The following is a 17,983-nucleotide window of genomic DNA, read 5'->3' on the forward strand; positions in this document are numbered from 1 at the left end:
GAGCCTGCCGTGGGGCTGCTCAGGCTTGGCAGGCAGCAGGGGCTCGGGAACCAAATTAACAGGTAAAATTTCCCATTCCCTGCCTGTTACCCGCTGAGCTGCAAAGTCTGAGACATAACGGGACTTGGGGGTGGTGGGTGCGGGATGAGCCAACATTAATGAGAATCACTTGAGAGGGAGAGAGCCCCAGGCTAGGGGTGTGGGAGGGGGCCCGCGTGACAGCAGGGAGGCAGTCCCCAGTGATTCCCACTTCTTTTTTTTTTTTATTTATTTTTTATTTTTTATTTTTTTTTAAAGATTTTATTTATTTATTCAACAGAGATAGAGACAGCCAGCGAGAGAGGGAACACAAGCAGGGGGAGTGGGAGAGGAAGAAGCAGGCTCATAGCGGAGGAGCCTGATGTGGGGCTCGATCCCATAACGCCGGGATCACGCCCTGAGCCTAAGGCAGACGCTTAACCGCTGTGCCACCCAGGCGCCCCGTGATTCCCACTTCTGCTTTCTTTCAGAACTCCCTCCCCCAGTCTGCGGTCCCCTGAACCACGTGGCCCAGGAGTCACATGAGGTAGCAGAGGGGGACAGCCAGCTCGGCCCAGGGGTGACCCTAACCACTGGACCTTCCCACCCCTTGTCTCTGCGGTGGTGTTCAGGTGCTCTTTGTCGGTGGGAGGCTAGTGCTGGGGTCCAGGGGTCAGGCAGACCTGAGTTCCTATCCAAGTGCAGCCGCGTACCAGTTGCGAGTGACCTTGGGCAAAGTATCATCTGTCCGAGCCCCAACTTCCTCATCTATAAAATGGGAGATAACAAACCCTCCCAGCTGGGTTGTGGCTGGTATTCGATGAGATCAGGAGGGAAAGTGGGTTGCACAGTGCGTCGTAAACTCTTGATGCTGATGGCCATGGGGGTGGGGGAGGTCATGGTCGAAGGAATCGTGTCATGATCACTCCGTGTCTCAGATTTGACTCCCGCTGGGCATTGGGTCTCATGACGGCAGGAGCCGTGTCTGTCTCCTTGAGGCGCTCCCCTGGTCTGGGGGCGGCTCCCTGGAACTACAGCCTGAGTGACCGTGCTTGTGCAAGTGAATTAGTGAGGGGGCTTCCTGGGAGAGGCCTGCGTCAGATGCTGTGTGGACAGCAGCTCCGCGCACGGTAGGCCCTGGCCCCTGTGCAGTGGGTGGGGTCAGGCTTCCTCCTCTCACTGCCTGGCCTGATTGGACACCTTCCCGGGGTGGGGGTCTCTCCCGCTGGCCTGGCCCAGATGAGCTTCTTCCCTCGTACAGGCCCGAGTAGACAACCTGATCCCTGGTAACCCCTGTCCCCAGGGCCGAGAGAGGAAAAGGCCAATGTTCTCAGCTCCCTTCCTCCAGGAATGAGAAACACAGCCAAAGCCTTCAGCCTTGGGGTCAGTCAAGGTCTGGGATTTCCCCAGAGGTATGTGTCTCCGAATGAATGATTTATTCCCATTGTTATTTCACAAGTGATATATGAATACATTCTGCTGGTGAGAAATGACACATTTCAGGGGAGGTTAGAAGCCCTCATAATGCCAGGCTGCTTTCTCTGTGGCTCCAAGGAATGACCACTGTGTGTCTAGAAAACTAAGGTCAACTCCCAAGCCATGTCTGTGTGTGGCTTTGGGGGGGGGGGAGTGGAAAAGTCCCCCTTCAGGGCTGGGGCTGCCAGGGGCCTGGGAGGGCTCACACCATCCCACCGAGGACCAGGATGAAGTTCAGCCGCTTCCCAGGGTCCCTGCTGACAGGAGGATGGCACAGAGGGCCGAGGAAGCCGCCTGGCTGGGGTTTTCCCAGGATGTGGTTGGAGCTATAATTGTAATACTAATAATAGCTTCCATTTATCGAGGCTTGCTTGGCCCCAGACGCTGCACCGGGCAATCTCCTTGTGTCTTCTCATTTCGCTCTGGGAACGAGAAGTGCCATTGTCCCCACTTTACAGACGAAGAAACTGAGGCTCAGACATGTTCACGTAAGGCGTCGAGGTCACCTAGTGAGTGATGTTGGAAATCAGCCTCGCCCACCGTTGAGGGAGGCAAGGAGCCGGAGTGCGTGCATGTGTGCCCGGGTGTGAGTGAAGAGCCAGATCGCAGTGGGGAGAGAGGACATGGGACGCCCCGGGGAGTGGAAGGAAGGTCCTCTTCCCCATTGCCTTCACCGTGTGCGGCCTGAGTGCCTCCAAGCAGAGGAGTGGCCGCCCCCCGGTCGCCTCCCAGGGAAAACAGCGACATCCTGGCTGTGCCTGCCCCTCCCTCCATCTACCTGGAGCGGGCACGCTTCCTGTTTCCTGTCTGGGCTCGTCGGGCACCCGCTGCCACCCAGAGCTTGCCTGTGGCCTTGCCTTGTGGCTGAGCAGGGAGCTTTATGCAAATGCCAGGCAGGAGAAACAGATGATCCCAAGCTCCCTGGAAACCTTTTCATCAGCTTCCCGGGAGGGAGTTTCAGACCCCCAAGAGCAGGGCTTGAACTTGAGACAAAGGAGGAAAACTTAGGACTTGGTCCCCATGGTCCCCTCCACAAGTTTCTATTGGCTGCCTATTGGCCCAGGCTTCTGTCCCAGCCCCCAGGGCCCACCCGCCCCACCTCCTCTGTCCTTTCCTGCCTGTGCCAAGCAGAGCCTGTTTGCTGTGCCCTGCACCTGTCACGCTAGTTAAGGCCCCTGTGCCGATGCCTCGGCTGTGCCCAGGGTTTGGCGTGCCTTTCCTTCTCCCCGACTCGTGGAACGGAGCCTACCCCCCCAGGCACTCCCCCGGCCTTCCCAGCACAGCTGCCCATTCATCTAGCACCCAGGTGTGACAGGCAATTGAGGCTCTGGGGAGATAGCAGGGGCGGGGTTCAGAACTTTCCCGGCCCCTGCCCTCTCCCAGAGGTTGGTGAGCTGTGTCGGGCTCACCGCGGAGACAGCGCCAGGCTCCCTCTGCCTTCCCCAGTGCCTGACGCAGTGACTTGTACAGGAGGCATTCAAGGAGTGTTGGCCGAGGGACTGAGAGGATGAATGAATGACCCACGACTCTCACTTTACTGCCTTGCATTGGGATGTTTCTGCAGCGTCTTCTCCACCTGCCGATCTAGTACCCTTTGCCATGTTCTGCTTGGGGCATGGCGTTTCTATATTCCCAGGGTCTCTTATTCTTCTTAATAACAAAAGAGCTCACATTGGTCTGGCTCTTTCCATATGCCAGGCACTGATCAAAGCGTGCATGACATGCTCGCAGCAAGCTCTCAGAAGGAGCAATGAAAGCCCCATGTCATGAGGAAGAACTGAGGTCTCAGAGATGTTAAGGCATGAGCCCAAAGTCACACAGCTTGGTCAGAGGTAGAGGCGGGACTGGGTCACCTGTGGTCTGACTCCAGAGCCCGACATCTTACATTTATTGAGTGATCGAATGCATGGCCCACACTATTGGATATTTTGGTAACTGGAGGAGTCGATGCACACTCAGAAGTAGGTACCCCAGCCCCCCTGTGCTGCCGTGAGCGTGCCATGCCCATGCGCCCACACACGTCTCCTGGTCCTTTCTCCAGTGTGCACCATCCCTGATGGCGGCTAGCGCGATGTCCCTTAGGCTCATCTCTCACACAGCCCGCACACTGGCCCTGCGTCTGAGCGCCCTTGTATAGTCTCTTTGCTTAGCAGGACATTTACTGTGCCCTGAAAGATTGACCATTCTTTTTTTTTTTTTTTTAAGATTTTAATTACTTATTTGAGAGAGAGAGAGTGAGAGAGAGAGAGAGCATGAGCAGGGAGGATGGGTAGAAAGAGAGGGAGAAGCAGACTCCCCTCTAATCAGGAAACCCAAGGCGGGACTCGATCCCAGGACCCCAGGATCATGACCTGAGCTGAAGGCAGATGCTTCACCGACTGAGCCACCCAGGCGCCCAGGAGCGACTATTCTTAAATGTAGTTGGGTGTAGGGAGGATGTTTGTCAAGGAAAGTAGGAGGAAACCAGGATGGTGAGAAGGTGAACAGTGAAGGATAAACCCCAAGTCTGTGGAGACATGCAGGCTTATAAAGTGCTCTGGGACATTCCAGCTTGGTGGACATGGATGCCTCTAAAATCAAGCTAGACACTTATTTACTCTTCATCAGAAACTTAGTTGCAGCAACTAAGGAATGAGGGAGGAATTGGGGGCATGTGTGATCTTCTGGGGCCTAGAACATCGGAAGGGGGAGGTGGACCTTGCTGCACAGGCAATAGGGAGCTACAGAAGGCTGTTGAGTGGGAGAGTGACCTGGTCTAAGCTCCACTCCTGAAGCCCTGTCTCCCTTCCCAGTGGAGGATGGAATGGGGTGGGGGCAGCAGGGGGACCGGGGAAAGGCTATGGCTGTAGGCCAGAAGAGAAGACAAAGGCTTGGATGAGGGAGGTGAGACCCCTGGAGGTGGCACAGAGTGGGAAGGGGACAATGTGAGATGTTTCTCTGTAGATGGGACTGAGCTGTCGGGGTAGGGGAGGGAGAGAGAGTGGAATCCACAAACCTGAACATTTGGGAGACCCAGTGATTGGGAGGATTAGTGGAAGGGCCATTTCTGGGTAAATAAGGACAGTCATAGGTATTCCCAAAGCCTTCCTCTGCGCCAGGTGCTATGCTAAGTGCCTTATGCCTGGTATCACATTCAATGCTCAAAAGAAACCCCGAGCTAATTGCTGTTATCCTCTCCATGTTACACGTGGGAAAACTGAGGCACAGTTAACATGACCCGGATCACAGCCGGTAACTGGTTGAGCTAGGATTCAGCCCCAGGCAGTGGCCTACAGAGCCTCCCCGGGTCACCCCTGGCCCAGTGGCGGGCCTGCAGGAGGCTGTCTTGAGTTCTGGAAAGGACGTGCATTTTCAAGGCCCCCGGGGTGCGGGGGACAGAGAGAAGAGGACCAGGACGATTAGGGTTCCCATTAAAACAGAGGTGAGCACCACGGCAGCACCTTGGGGAGAAGCCGGCAGCCTGCCTCCGCTCCCAGTTCTGTGTGGTGGGGAGTTCAGCCCTGGAGATTAATGGGAGGGCAGGGGGAGGCAGAGGAGGGAGGGAAGGAAGGAAGAAAAATTGCTGCCCATTATACCTGTCCTTTGGCAAGGCCGGGTAATTAGCAAATCCTCAGCAATAAAATATTTCGTTTTGGTGTAATTGCAAAGTAATTATGTGGTATGGGTTGTGTATTAATCGTGTTGATTAATAACACTCAGGTAATAATTAAACACCTGCTTCATAATTGCGTGCGGGCCGAAGCTTAACACACACACACACGCACGCACACACATGCACACACGTACACACGCACCCGTGCCCGTGCCACAGGCAAAGCTCCCTGGGTCCTGTTGTGCTCATTCACGTGTGTGTGTGTGTGTGTGTGTGTGTATGTGAGAGAGAGAGAGAGAGAGAGAGAGAGAGGCAGAGAGCCAGGCTGGGTTAAGAGCCCCCTCCCTTTCCCACCATACAATGAGGTCTTTGTGTCCCAGCCTCCCTGGGCCTGGGGCTATGCCAATCTGCAGCCCCCTCAAGACAGAACCCAAGGCCACCAATGCGTGTGTCTCCTTCCCAAAACCGGGCTGGCACAGAGGCTTAAGGGTTCTGTATATGACAGTATGCCACAGTGTCTTAGCACTCACTTTCACTCTCCACGTTGCACGGACCTTGAGGGTCCTTTCTTGGGCAGGCTACTTTTGTCTCAGCAGTGGGGAGAAAGTTCTTAGGATAGGAGCCACCTGGGCTGAGGCCAGCGTAACACCCAGCCACCCAAAAGGCCTGATCGGATGAGCTGATCCCAGAGGCTGCAGGGACCAGAGGAGGATGCCGACCTGGCTCCCAGGAGCTCTGGTTCTCGCTTGACTCCTACCTCATTTGCTGTGTGCTCTTGGGCAAGTGCCTTTCCCTCTCTGTCTCTTGGGTTCCAGGTCAGTAAAACAAAGAAAACTGAGCTCAGAGGCCTCCAAGGGCCTTTCTAGTTCTTCCGTACTCGGATTCTAATTTGGTTTGTTCTAATTAGGAATCGGAGACGATTTAAATTCAATACATATGATCCTTAGTGAGTAAACAATTGGAAATAATTCCTTCCTTTATGACTTCTCAAAGACTCACTCATGAGCAATGAGAACCCAAGCTAAAATCAATAGCTTTTATTTTTCAGAGAAAGAAATTGCAGATTCCTCGAGCTGCTAGGCATTGCAATTCATTCTTGTATTTTAAAATTTTATGTTTATGTTCATGGACTGCCATTAGGTAATATGGATTCGTCCTGAAGGTTGATTTTTTTCATTAACTTAACTCATTTTACTTATTAGTTCACATTTATAGCTTGGGTTTAATAAGCACACAGCGCAAAAGTCATAAAACAGCCCTCTTCTTTAGCAATATTTTAAAATCAAGACTCTTCTCTGAGTCAGCCCAGGTTTATTTGCTCATAACTAGCTTCTGCTGTGATTCGAGGCCCGGCACCGCCGGCCACAGCCAGTCATTTGACTTTGAGCTCCGGTGTCCTCACAGCGGAAAGGCACCACTAATTAATAAAAGCCATGCATGCTTAAATTTTAGAAAGCAAGCATCCAACCATCACTTACTATGTCCAAAGTGCTTCTCCTATTATCTGGTTCAATCCTACGTCCCTGTGAAGGGGCTTTATGTTTTTCACGTCATAGAGAAGGAAACAGGCTCAGAGAGGTTAAATGACCTGCCTGGGGCCGCACAGTTGGCAGAGCTGGGATGCAAGCCCGACAGGTCTAGATGCACCTTTCCTCCCACCCCTGTCTCCCTTCCCTCTGGCCTGCCAGTTTCAGGAGCACCCCCCCCTCCCCGCCCCTGCCCCACCTCCATGATCCCTTTACCCCCCCACCACTTCTACCAGGCTCTGCCCCTTGAACTTCCATCCTCTCACCATCTGTTTCCAACTGCTTAGGCTCCTTCCTGCTTTTCATCTACCTGAAGCACACCTCTGCTCTAGGACCTTCAATGGCTCCCCATTGCCTCTGAGCAAAGTTCATCTTCCTTGGCCTGGCATTCAAAGACCTTACCCAGGCAACCCCTGCCTTCCCTTCCTTCCTCATTTCCCACTCTGCCCCAACAAGCAGCCTTGGCTCATGGTCCTGAATACCCAGCCCACACTTGGGTACCCTCACGGCTTTGCTCACCCTGGGCCCTTTGCCCACAGCACCCTCCTCTCATCTCCATACATGTAAAGTTGCCCCCTCTTCCAGGAAGCCTTCCCCAGGGCCCACATTGGGAGGGACCTCTCCTTCCTCTGAACTCAGAGCTGTGTGATGAGCCCTCCTTAGTCACCTTGAATTCTGAAGACAAGGGCACTGCTTTCTCTTCCCCACAACCGTGAGCCTCTCTGAAGGCGTAGTCTGTGCCTCACTCATCTTTGGCACCCCTGGGGTCCCAGGTACACAGCAAGGATTCAATGAATGCTCACCAATGAGTCAATCCTCATGCTTCTTGTGGTCTCCAGGAAACAGACCTCCTTGCGTCTTCTCTGTGACATCCGGGGCCAGCCAGCGCAACCTTAGGGAAAGACTCTGCCCACGTTCCATCACCTGTCAACAGCTCTGCCTCCCTCCCTTCCTGCAAGCGTCCTTCCATCTTCCCAGATTTGTCACATTCCTTCTAGGCCAACCATATTCCTCTTCTCTCCCATCAACATGTCCCTGTCCTGGGCCCCATGTACTCAGCTGCCTGCTGCGCGAATAGCCTTACGGTTTCTGGCAAATGAAATCCAGATACTTTGTTGATGGCAAATCCCGGCAAAGGAAACTAGACCCTGGGGGCTGTCGACCACTCTGTATCTGGGCTCAAAATCCTCAGTGTTGCATGTGGGGAAACTGAGGCCCAGGAGAGGGGAACAGGGGACTTACATAAGGGCATTGGCTGCATTCTCAGTCAAGGCTCCCTGGGGACTCTCTATGACTCCCTGGGTTATCTTGGCCACTGGGATTAGAATCACAACCACAGCGGCAGGCACAGCACTTTACAGTTTGCATGCACTTTCCCTTAGGTAGGTGGTCACCTCCACAGCTCAGAGGGCTTTCACTGAGGCTCAGAGAGGCAGGCTGCAAGTCCCGATCGCATGACACATGGCACATGGCTTGTGGCGGGGCCAGGGCTGGAAGCCGGCTTCCCTACCTGCTGGCGGCAGCGCCCTGTGTCTGCGGGCTCCATCTGCACATCCTGTTCCCCCGGCGGGGGCAGGCAGCCTGGGGGACTGCGGAAGAGACTGAGCCAAAGGAGATGCGGGCCAAGGGCAGGATGTGCCCCTCTCCCTGGCGGCCGGGGGATCGGCCTCTGGTCATATGGAAGCCAGGGAAGGTGACACAGGCCAGGCCCAGCTCACAGCTGGAGAGCAGGGCTTCCTGGGCTGCTGCAGGATGGCCTGGGCCTTCTGACTGCCTGCTCCCCAGCCCCGACAGCCTCTCAGCCTCGTCCTACCCATCTGGCATTGCTAGGCCTGGTCTCAGGGCTGGAGCTTCACTTAACAGTGACAGATACACACGGACAACGTACTCACGTTCACACACTGAGCTTCCTCTCCAGGCCGCAGTGTTGCCCACCCTCCAGTGCCACCGTGAGCTCATCTGCAGGTGTTTATGACACACAGGATCCTACATTTCTCTAGTTCACATTCTATTTTAAACCGTCTAGATGGAGGGCGGCGTCCCCCAGCGCTCAAGAGCTTCTGTTCTGAAATCAGCAATGGGTTCAAATCCGATCTGTGCTATTTAACAGCCATGCATCCGCCGAGTTACTTAACTACTCTGAGCCTCACTTTCTCATCAATAAAATGGGAATGATAGCACAGTGAGGATTAAATGAGGAAATGCACATGGGGCACTGACCCCAGGACCTTTGCATCTCAGCTCCCACTCTTCCCTGACAGGCAGCCCTGGCTCAAGGCTCCCCACTTGGGTACCTCCATGCCCTTGCTTACCCTGCCCCATTCCCCCAGCACCCTGTTCTCATCTCCACACACACACACATCTGCCCCCTCCTCCAGGAAGCCTCAGTGTGCCTGCTCGGGTTATCAGTGCCATTGTCATCAGGAAGTTAGGGGAGGAGGGGCCTTACATTGGTATCTCAGCTTGTGAGTTACTAGAGCTGGGCTTTAGACTTGACTGTGAGAGATTGTAGGGACTGCCAGTGGGCCCAGCACCCCCTTTCACAGATGGAAAAACCAAGGCCCCACAAACGAGAGGACGTGCCTGAGTGCTCAAAGCAAGTTAGTGTGGCGTTGGGACTGGATCCCAAGACTCCTGTCTGCCAGTCCTGGGGTAGGGGCTGGGGGGTCCTCTGTGGCTGCCCCCTCCTGAGAGTGAAGACTCCCCCCTGCCAGGGGTCTGTTAATTGAGTGGGTGGTCTGCTTCTTTCAGCATGTTTGAGGGAGCTTGGGTTGGGGTAGAAACGAAAAGGTGGAGGTCCCCCAGATGAGCCTCTTCATCAAGTGTGTATGGGGAAGAGGCCCAGAGAGGCTGAGACACAGCCATCATCCAGATGGGGGCGGAGGCAGGGACCCCAGGCGCGTGGGGAGCCCCCGAGGAAGGCACAGCTACCCGGCATGCTGCTAAAGCAGTCTCTGTTGTCCCCTCTTTCCTGCAGCCATTTATTTATTTCTCTATCTTCCCCTTCTGGAAAAAGCTGAGAATGCCACCCCTCCTGGGGAATTCGCTCCCACACCCCAGTTGGTGACATTAGCGCTCACCAGCTCGCAGCGTGCTAATGACATTTGCATTTTGCTGGCTGTTGGCGTGTGGGCTGGGGGGGTGGGGATCCCATGGGCAGGTGGGGCATTCGCAGCCCGAAGGGAGAGGCAGGTATGCTGGGCCGTGGACCCATGCTGGTCCAGGAGAGGCAGAGAAGGGGGAGAAAGGTGCGGGCAGCGGGCATGAATGACTGGTGGAATGGAGAGATTTTTGCCTGAAGACTCGCCCAGGACACAAAGCGGCTCCCGGTGCAGTGCTCCCCTCCCCCTGCAGGCACTCACAGTACCCTCCTCTGCACCACGTCCCTAACATTTAGTGAGCGAAGGCTCTGCTGCGGGCTTCACGGACTTATGAAAGTCATTTTAACTGTCTGCAATCCTCAAAGAGAGGATTTATAGATGAGGAGACTGATGCTCTGAGAGGACCCCTGACTCACCCAGGGTCCACTTCTGGAAAAAAAATGTCCCCAGCACGTGGCCATGATCTACCTGCCTCCAAAGACCATGCTTCTGACCGTGGCGGGCACTGCCTTTCACTCCTTGTCCAGGTTTGGATACAGCCGGGAAACAATTCGTGGCTCTCATCCGTGACCAGCATCCACCTGGTGGCATGCAGCAGACCCCTGCCATGTGCCCGGGCCGCTCCAGGGGGCCCCTCTCTGGATATCAGTTTCCTCATTGGTAAAATGAAGCCATTGGTCTGGCAGCTGGCGCATCCCAAGAATGAATTTTTACACGAAGAAGGATCATTCCTCCAAGGCACTCAAACTCTCACGGAGTTTCCACCCACTCACTCCAACATATACGTTCATGTTTTACATCAAAGCAAACCGTGAAACATTTGTCGAGCTTCCCCGCTCCGTAAAGGGCACTGTGCTAGACACGGTGGGTGTGATGCTTCTGTATTTTTATTCAGGGCGTACACACACAGGCGTATGCGTATCTTTGTGTCTTAGACTTGTTTCCAGGCAAGTTCAGCTGGGACCTCTATCCTGATGCATGACCCCGGGTTCTTGCCATCTTTGCCCCATCACGTGGCCCCCTCAGGCCTGGAGAGTATCTCAAACAGAAAGGAGCCCCCTGGGGCAGCATGAGCAGATGAGATCTCCCCCCCAGCCCCGCAGTTATGGCTGATCTGCTTCTCTGCGACAGGTGGACATCTCCTGGACGGCCCAAGCTTGCAGTGGCCAGGACCTCTGACGCCGTCCTCGGAGCAACTTGAAACCTTTGACTTTGGCGTCTAGAAACAGGCCCGATCCTTTTCCAGACCTCCCAACAGCGGGCATCCAGGTAAGGGAGTTCAGGCTTACTCAGCATGTGATTCTACGGCTGTGTCTGTTGTCCCTGTTGCTAATAGAAACCAGCAGCAGGTCACCCTGTCATCCTTTATCACAGTGTCTTCTTTCATACCCTTCATTAGCAGGAGAGCCTGGTGGTTCAGGCTTGAACGTCCTGCAGACCTGGGTTCAAATCCTGAAACCATCAATTACTAGCTGTGTGACCTTGGGCAATTTCCTCAACCTTTCTGTGTCTCGGCTTCCTTTTCGGTCAAACAAGGAAGCAACAGCACCCAACTTCTGGGTTTGTGGTGAAGATAAAAATAAGGTAATATATGAAAAGGGCTTAGAACAGGACAGACACATAGTAAGCTCGGAATTCAAGAGATGTTAACTGTTACTAATAGCACTCCTGCCCTCATGACAATCCGCAATTTGTTCGTTCTCACGTTGATGGTGTGTCTTCTGCACCAGAAGATGGAGTCTATGAGGGCAGGGGTTCGTCTGCCTCATTCTTAATTGAATCCCAAGATCCCAGCACAGTAAACTGGCTTTGATCCGTTGAATGAATGAGCGTGTGAAGATGATTTGCCTATTTTCTAAAGGACCTTCCGGACAGTCCTTGAAGGCCCTTGCATTAGTCTGGACATGGGTTTGGTTGTGTGTGACAAAAACCCCTAGTAATAGTTCCTTCAACAAGAGAGAGGTTGATTTTTCTCCAAGTAAGATTCTGAGTGAGGAGGATTATTCCATACAAAAGCGTTAGGGTCCCAGCTTTGTCCATCTTGTGGCTTCATCATCGCTGGTCTACGTGATCCACGATGGCCCATGACAGCCTCTCCGTCCTTCTCAGCCAGAAGGAGGAAACCAGAAGAGGAGAGGGCGCCACTTCCTTTAAAAGAGTACACATGTCACTGTATCCACGTCCCATTGGCCAGAATGCAGTCATGTGGCACGCTTAGCTGCAAGGACGCTGGGAATTGTAGTCTTCATTCTGGGTGGCTGTCTGCCCAATTGCAACTCTATTTTGAAGGGAGAAGGGGAAAATGGATCCTGGGGGACCCTCCACCTTGCCAGATATGGTGATCTACCCCTTTATTCACCCTCCCTCCCTGCTTCGTCCCTCTGGCAACCAGTGATCATTTCACTGTCCCCATGCTTTTGCCTTTTCCAGAACGTCATATAATTGGACTCATACAGTAGGTAGTCTTTCGGACGGGCTTCTTTCACTTAGCAACGTGCATTTAAATTTCTCCCATGACTGGGGCACCTGGGTGGCTCAGTCAGTTAAGCGTCTCCCTTTGGCTTAGGTCATGATCACAGGGTCCTGGGTTGGAGGCCTGCATCGGGCTCCCTGCTCAGCGGGGAGTCTGCTTCTCCCTCTCCCTCTGCTCTTCCCCTCTGCTCCTGCTGTCTCTCTCAAATAAATAAAATCTTTAATTAAAAAATTATTTAAAAAATGAAAATGAAAATGAAAAAAAAATATCCTCCATGTCTTCTCATGGCTTGATGGCTCATTTCTTTTTATTGCTGGGTAATATTCCATTGGCTGTACCACTGCTTGCTTATCCATTCACTTGCTGAAGGATATCTTGGTTGCTTCCGATTTTAGGTGATTATGACTAAAGCCGCTCTGTGTTCACATGAGGGTTTTTGTGTGGACGTAAGTGTGAGCCAGTTGGGTCACCACCTAGGAGCATGATTGCTAGATCATATGGGTAAGAATATACTTGGCTTTTTAAGAAACCCCGCCAAGCTGCCTTCCAAAGCGGCTGCCCCATTTTGCGTTCCCACCAGCAATGAATGGGAGTTCCTGTTGCTTCACATTCTCATCAGCAGTTGCTGCTGTCAGTTTTGTGCATTTTAGTCTTTCTGTTAGGTGTGTAGTGACATGATCCCCATTTTAGAGTTGGGGATTATAAAACTTGGAGGGGCAGCTTGCCCAAGGTGGTAAGGCAGGTAAGAGATTCTGGAACTTTCCCCAGCCTGTTTGACATGTGAGCCCAGTACTCTCCCGCCACCCCCCTGCAGCCTCCACCCATGGCCGTCTCCCTGAGACTGTAGACCAAAGCCCTGGGGTGACTCTTCCTGCCCCAAGGTCAGGAGTGGCTGCTTTCCAGAGTTCTCATTCATTGTTTAGTGTCTGTCTCCCCTACTCGAGCCCAAGGTCAATGAGGGAGAACAATGAGGGCCAGGGACAAAGTGAGTGGACCCGAGCCAAAGTTAGAGCAGCCAAAACACACCCCTCGGAGGGTGCCAGACGGCCAGGAAGGCTGGGATGCAGGCGAGTCCAGCCAGGCTGCTGGCCCCTGGCCAGTCCTTGAGTCTGAGGGCCCCAGGCTCAACTGGGGAAGGCTGGAGCTGCTGCCCAGCTCATCAAAAGCCAGCGACAGGCCAGAAATGATGGCTGGCTGCAGGGGAGACCAGGGACAAAGGCCGGACTGAGGTCAGATGCCACGACAGTTGGGAGCCAATCCTCAACTCCAACCTGACTAAGCAGGACAAGCAATTTATTGGTTTCCAATATATTGATCATTTGGGGCCTGTTTATTGGTGTTCAAGGCAGAGCTGAATCCAAGGCTGAAATGGTGCCCATGTCTGTGCCCTCTGCTTCCCTCCTTGGGGGTTTCTGTCCTGGGTAATGCATACCCCATGGGGTGGGGGGACAGTGACCAACAGCTCCAGACCCATGTCCCGCTCATTTCCAAGCCTGTGAAAGGAGAGCTGCTTTTTCCCAGGAGCTCCAACAAAAGTTCCAGAGTTGAAGCTTATTGGCTGATCTCTGATCACGTGACCATTTCTGACCAATTACTGAAAGGAGGAGGAGCGAATGTGCTGACTGGCTGGACTGGGTCAGTTTTGGACGGCGGTGGGGCCGTATGTGCTGTGGGTGGAGGGGACAATTGGCCTGAAATTGGGAGAGGGAGGGAACCCCAAAGGGAAAACCTGGGTGCTAGTTTCCGAAGGAGGAAGGAATGCTAGGCAGAGGAAACAACAGAGGACTCTGTTGGTGCCATGGCAGGGGGTGGGGGACGTGGAGCAAACGGGAATGCTGATTTGTCCCCAGTGGGTCCTTCCTGTAGTTTACAGCACTGGGGTGGCCTTTCCCTGACAGGCGTGCCTCGGGGTCTATGGATCTAGTATCTGAAAGCCTGATTTATGCACACACACGCACACACTCCATGCGCTCACACACGTACTCACACACTCACACAATGTACTGCAGGTGATGCTTCAGTTTCCAAAAGGACTGTCCCCGAAAGTCCTTCCCACACGGAGTCCCCGTGCTCCCTAGCTACCCCGCCCCCAATATTTCAGCCACCCCATAGCTGGCTGCCGTGGGTTCCCCTCCGCTTGCTGGAAGGACCTTTTCCTTTCTCCTCCCACTTCCTCATGGCTAAGGAAAGTTTCTTGAGCGGCTTTTAGCAGGTATTTGCCCCAGACCGGCTCCCAGAAGACCCCGGCCTAGGAGGGCCTCCTTCCCAGAAGAGCACCCGCAGCCCTCCCCGCAGCTGCGGCCGCTCCAGGGAGTCTCAGAGGGAAGGGGGAGGGGAAGGAGGCAGTGTCTGACTGAGCAGGACCCCCATCTCTGGAGCCCAGGGGCCTCTGTGGGGTTTCCGGGTACGTGAGAGCAGAGCAGCCTCTCGGCAGTAGCCGACATCCGCCGTGGCAGCTCTGTTATGCGGTGTATGATTTCATTTGAAAAAAGATTGTTCTGCAAGAAAAAGATCGAAAACCACAGCATATGATGCTGCGTCCCGGGCAGCTGTGGCCAAGTGCTTTTTATGTTCTGTCCTTTGCTTGATTTCGGTCAACCACAAACCTCCGCCCCCTTCCCCAGTCTCTCTCTCTCAGTGTCTCTGGCCTGTGGATCTGCAGCTCTGACTCACCGCACGGACCAGCTCAGCGGTCAGCACCGCCCTGCCTTATATGGTGTGCTCGGTGCTGCGGGGTCAACGCGGGTCCGTTCACTTCTGCAGCCCGTGCCTAGTGCGTGCTTACCACGCGCCCGACGCTGGTTCGGTGCCGGGGAGCGAGTGAGCAAGGCGGGAAGGTCCCTGCCCTCTCCCCTGGGAGATCCCCTGAGGGCAGGACACTTCCTCTGGGTGTCTCGCCTCCACCCCTTGTCCAGTGTCTCGTTCACTGCCGAGCCCCGGTTGAACTTGGTCAATGTCTGTGGGGTGATTTTTTTCCACACGATTTTTCAAAGCTCCCTCTTAGGACTGAGGCTACAGAGATACTGGAAGGGCTTGGTCCTCACTCTGAAAGTCCTGGAGAGGAAACGGAGGCCAGGGTTAGAGACCCAGTCTGGGGGTGTGCACAAGTAAACGGGAAGAATTGGCCAGCCTTCACTCCCGCCTACCTCGCTCATGCGAGATGCCTCAGAGATCAGCTTCCTAAGGGGCTCCTGGCCTGTCATAGGGAGACAGACATGAAAGCAAATCCCTGACATACAAGGTAGAGAGCAAGAGGGTTCGGAGCAAGATGATAAAGGAAGGCTTGGGGGTTCCAGGGCCAGATGGAGAGCTCACTTCTGGGTGGTGACAGTGATAGGAAGTCAAGGAATGTGGTGCATTCCAACGGGGCTTTGAAAACTGGGATGGGACAGGGGACCTGGCAAGGGTGTTGGGAAGGGCATCCCAGGAGGAAGAAACAGCGAGAGCAAAAGCCTGGAGGTGGGACCCTGGGGCTTGGAAGACTGTGCCAGGCAGGAAATGAGATGAGTGCAGACAGCTTCTTCCCTGCTGGCCTCCAGGCTTGGCTGTGCAGGCTGCCCTTCTCAAGTCGGCCTTAAACCACAGCCCGGGTTTGGAGTCAAGTGGCTCTTCCATTTTCCTTCTATACCCTCAAGCCTCAGGAAAGAGAGCCGGGGAGGGGTCCTTCAGAAGAGGGGGTGCTGCGCAGGGACTGAGAAGAATGAATCCCCCCATCTCTGAGATTCTTTACAGAACAGAGAAAAGCTGGTCCCAGGCAGCTTCGCAAGTCACAACAGAGCCGGGGCTGGAAGTCAGAAGACTTGGTCTCCGGTCACAGCCCTGCTACTGATGTCCTCAGCCTCCCTGTCCCGTGCTTTGTCGGTTTTAAACTAGGTGGGAGGCCCCTCCCAGCTTCAGGGTTTTCTTCCAAGTCAGACCTGGGTGCACATCCTAGCTCTGCTAATAGTATGGCCTGGAGCCTCTGAGCCTTGGTGTTCTCATCTATTAACTGGGGACAATGAAACTATACATCTCATAGGCCTAATGTGGAGGTTTCATGAGATGACAGAGAGAAAGGGCTTATCAGCGTGCTCGCCGGAGGGTCAGTACTAGCGCTCATGCTACTGGTGTTCTTATTTATACTTTCAGTTTTATGACTCTGTGGGAGGAATCCTCAGTAGAGCCTTCAGTGTTTAGGAGCCTAGAGGGCAGCTTAAGTCCATGTCCCCCAAATATGGTGATTGGGCCAAGTCACTCCCCTCCCATGTCCAAACCTGGGTAGAGCTGCCTTCCTCAACATCGCATTCATTCACTCGATCATCAAACATTAGCTGAACACCTGCTGTGAGCCCAGGCCTCCGAAAGTTGAACAGGACAGCCAGGCTCCCTGCTCTCAGCACCCCACCTGCACTTCGGGGCTGCCTCTGCCTTCCAGCTGTTCCCACTGACACCATTGCCGCAGGACTCACGCCAAGCATGAGTGTGCTCGGGTCTGCAGGCTGGAGCCCTGGGAGAAATCCCACCCCTGTCTCCCAGGCTCCTGGAGCTTTCATAACCTGTCCCTTTCCATCTCGGGGCTCGAGCCCAGGTGAAATGCCAAAGAACCCACCACAGTTGACTCAGCACCGCACCTGGGCCAGGGAGATGGCTCGGCTTGCCAAGCCCTGCTTCAGTGTTCTGCAAACTAAGTACTTTGGAGAGGAAGGGCTTGCTGCTGGGCGTGGATCGCAGGGCTGTGTTTCATTTGCACCCCCATTAATGCCTGTTTGGATCCTGAATTGCAAGAGGTTTTGGAAATTTCCAGAGGACACGATGCCGGCAAATAGGAAGGCACCAAGGGGCCCAGTCTGCGCTGTGCTCTCCTGGTCCTCTCCTGGTCCTCTCCTGGTGGCTGTGGGCCGTGCGCCCTCTCCTGCTGCCAGCATCCAGCACGGAACCAGGCACCCGGGTCCTCCAGTTAGCGGCTGGTGAATAGACAGACAGATGGACAGATGACAGTGGACTCCGTGCAATACATGCTTCCCCAGTCTCAATCCAAGTTTGCAAGGTGGTTGGACACAGCAGGCTCTGGCTTTGTTTGCCTGTAACAATTAGAGTTGGGCTCCCGGGCAACATGGTTTTCAAGTCGCGGAGCGGACTCAGAACAAATGTTTGTGAGCTTGTCCGTTTCTTAGCGGCGGTGCAGGATCTAAGGTGAGAGCTTGCAGCCGTCAGACGCAGCAGAGTTCAGAGCCCAGCTCCAAGGCGGGGTGAACTTGCGCCTGGTACTTAGTCTCAAATTCTATTTTCTCATCTGGAAAATGATAGCATCCAACACATAGGGCCATGATGAGCTTAGATTAAATAATGGGTGTAAAAACACAGAACAGAGCTCTGGGCATGTGGCGAACGCACCAGAAAGATTATGATGATGTATTTAATGACCCCTTATGCGATTTGTTGCATAAACTTCTCTCTTCCAAACAGATTTTTGCAGAACTGCCCTGTGTTTTTAAGACAAAAATTATATTTAAAAGTTATTGTTACAGGAGTAATACATGGTCCTTAAAAATTCAAATGATCCAAAAGGGTTTAAATTAAAAAGCAAATCCCAAGTCCCCCCCACCCCCCTGCCACTACCAGGTGGCTCCTTCCCTTTCCTAGCCACATTCTCTTTGAATGTGCAGCCTCCAAGTCTAGAACTTTCCTCCCTTTTTTTCTGCCCAAGAGCAGGGGACAGGTGTGCAGTCAGATGGGGTTGGTGACCAGGTGGCTGTTGTGTTGAATTGCCATCCAGGCCAGGCTTCCAGGCCTCAGTGTCCCATTGCAGCGGGGGGGG

At 53.9% G+C, this 17,983-nt stretch overlaps 1 protein-coding gene across 1 annotated transcript in view; it reads left to right on the forward strand.

Annotated features, from left to right (window-relative positions):
- TSPAN18 (tetraspanin 18) overlaps positions 1-17,983 on the forward strand; it is a 148,075-nt gene that overhangs the window by 79,061 nt on the left and 51,031 nt on the right. The window contains exon 2 of the mRNA XM_008701046.2: positions 10,845-10,982. The gene's annotated coding sequence lies outside the window, so the exon portion shown is untranslated. The remainder of the gene's footprint in view (positions 1-10,844; positions 10,983-17,983) is intronic.

This window comes from Ursus maritimus, unplaced genomic scaffold (genome assembly GCF_017311325.1).
Source record: "Ursus maritimus isolate PB19 unplaced genomic scaffold, ASM1731132v1 scaffold_23, whole genome shotgun sequence".
Classification (NCBI taxonomy): Eukaryota; Metazoa; Chordata; class Mammalia; order Carnivora; family Ursidae; genus Ursus; species Ursus maritimus.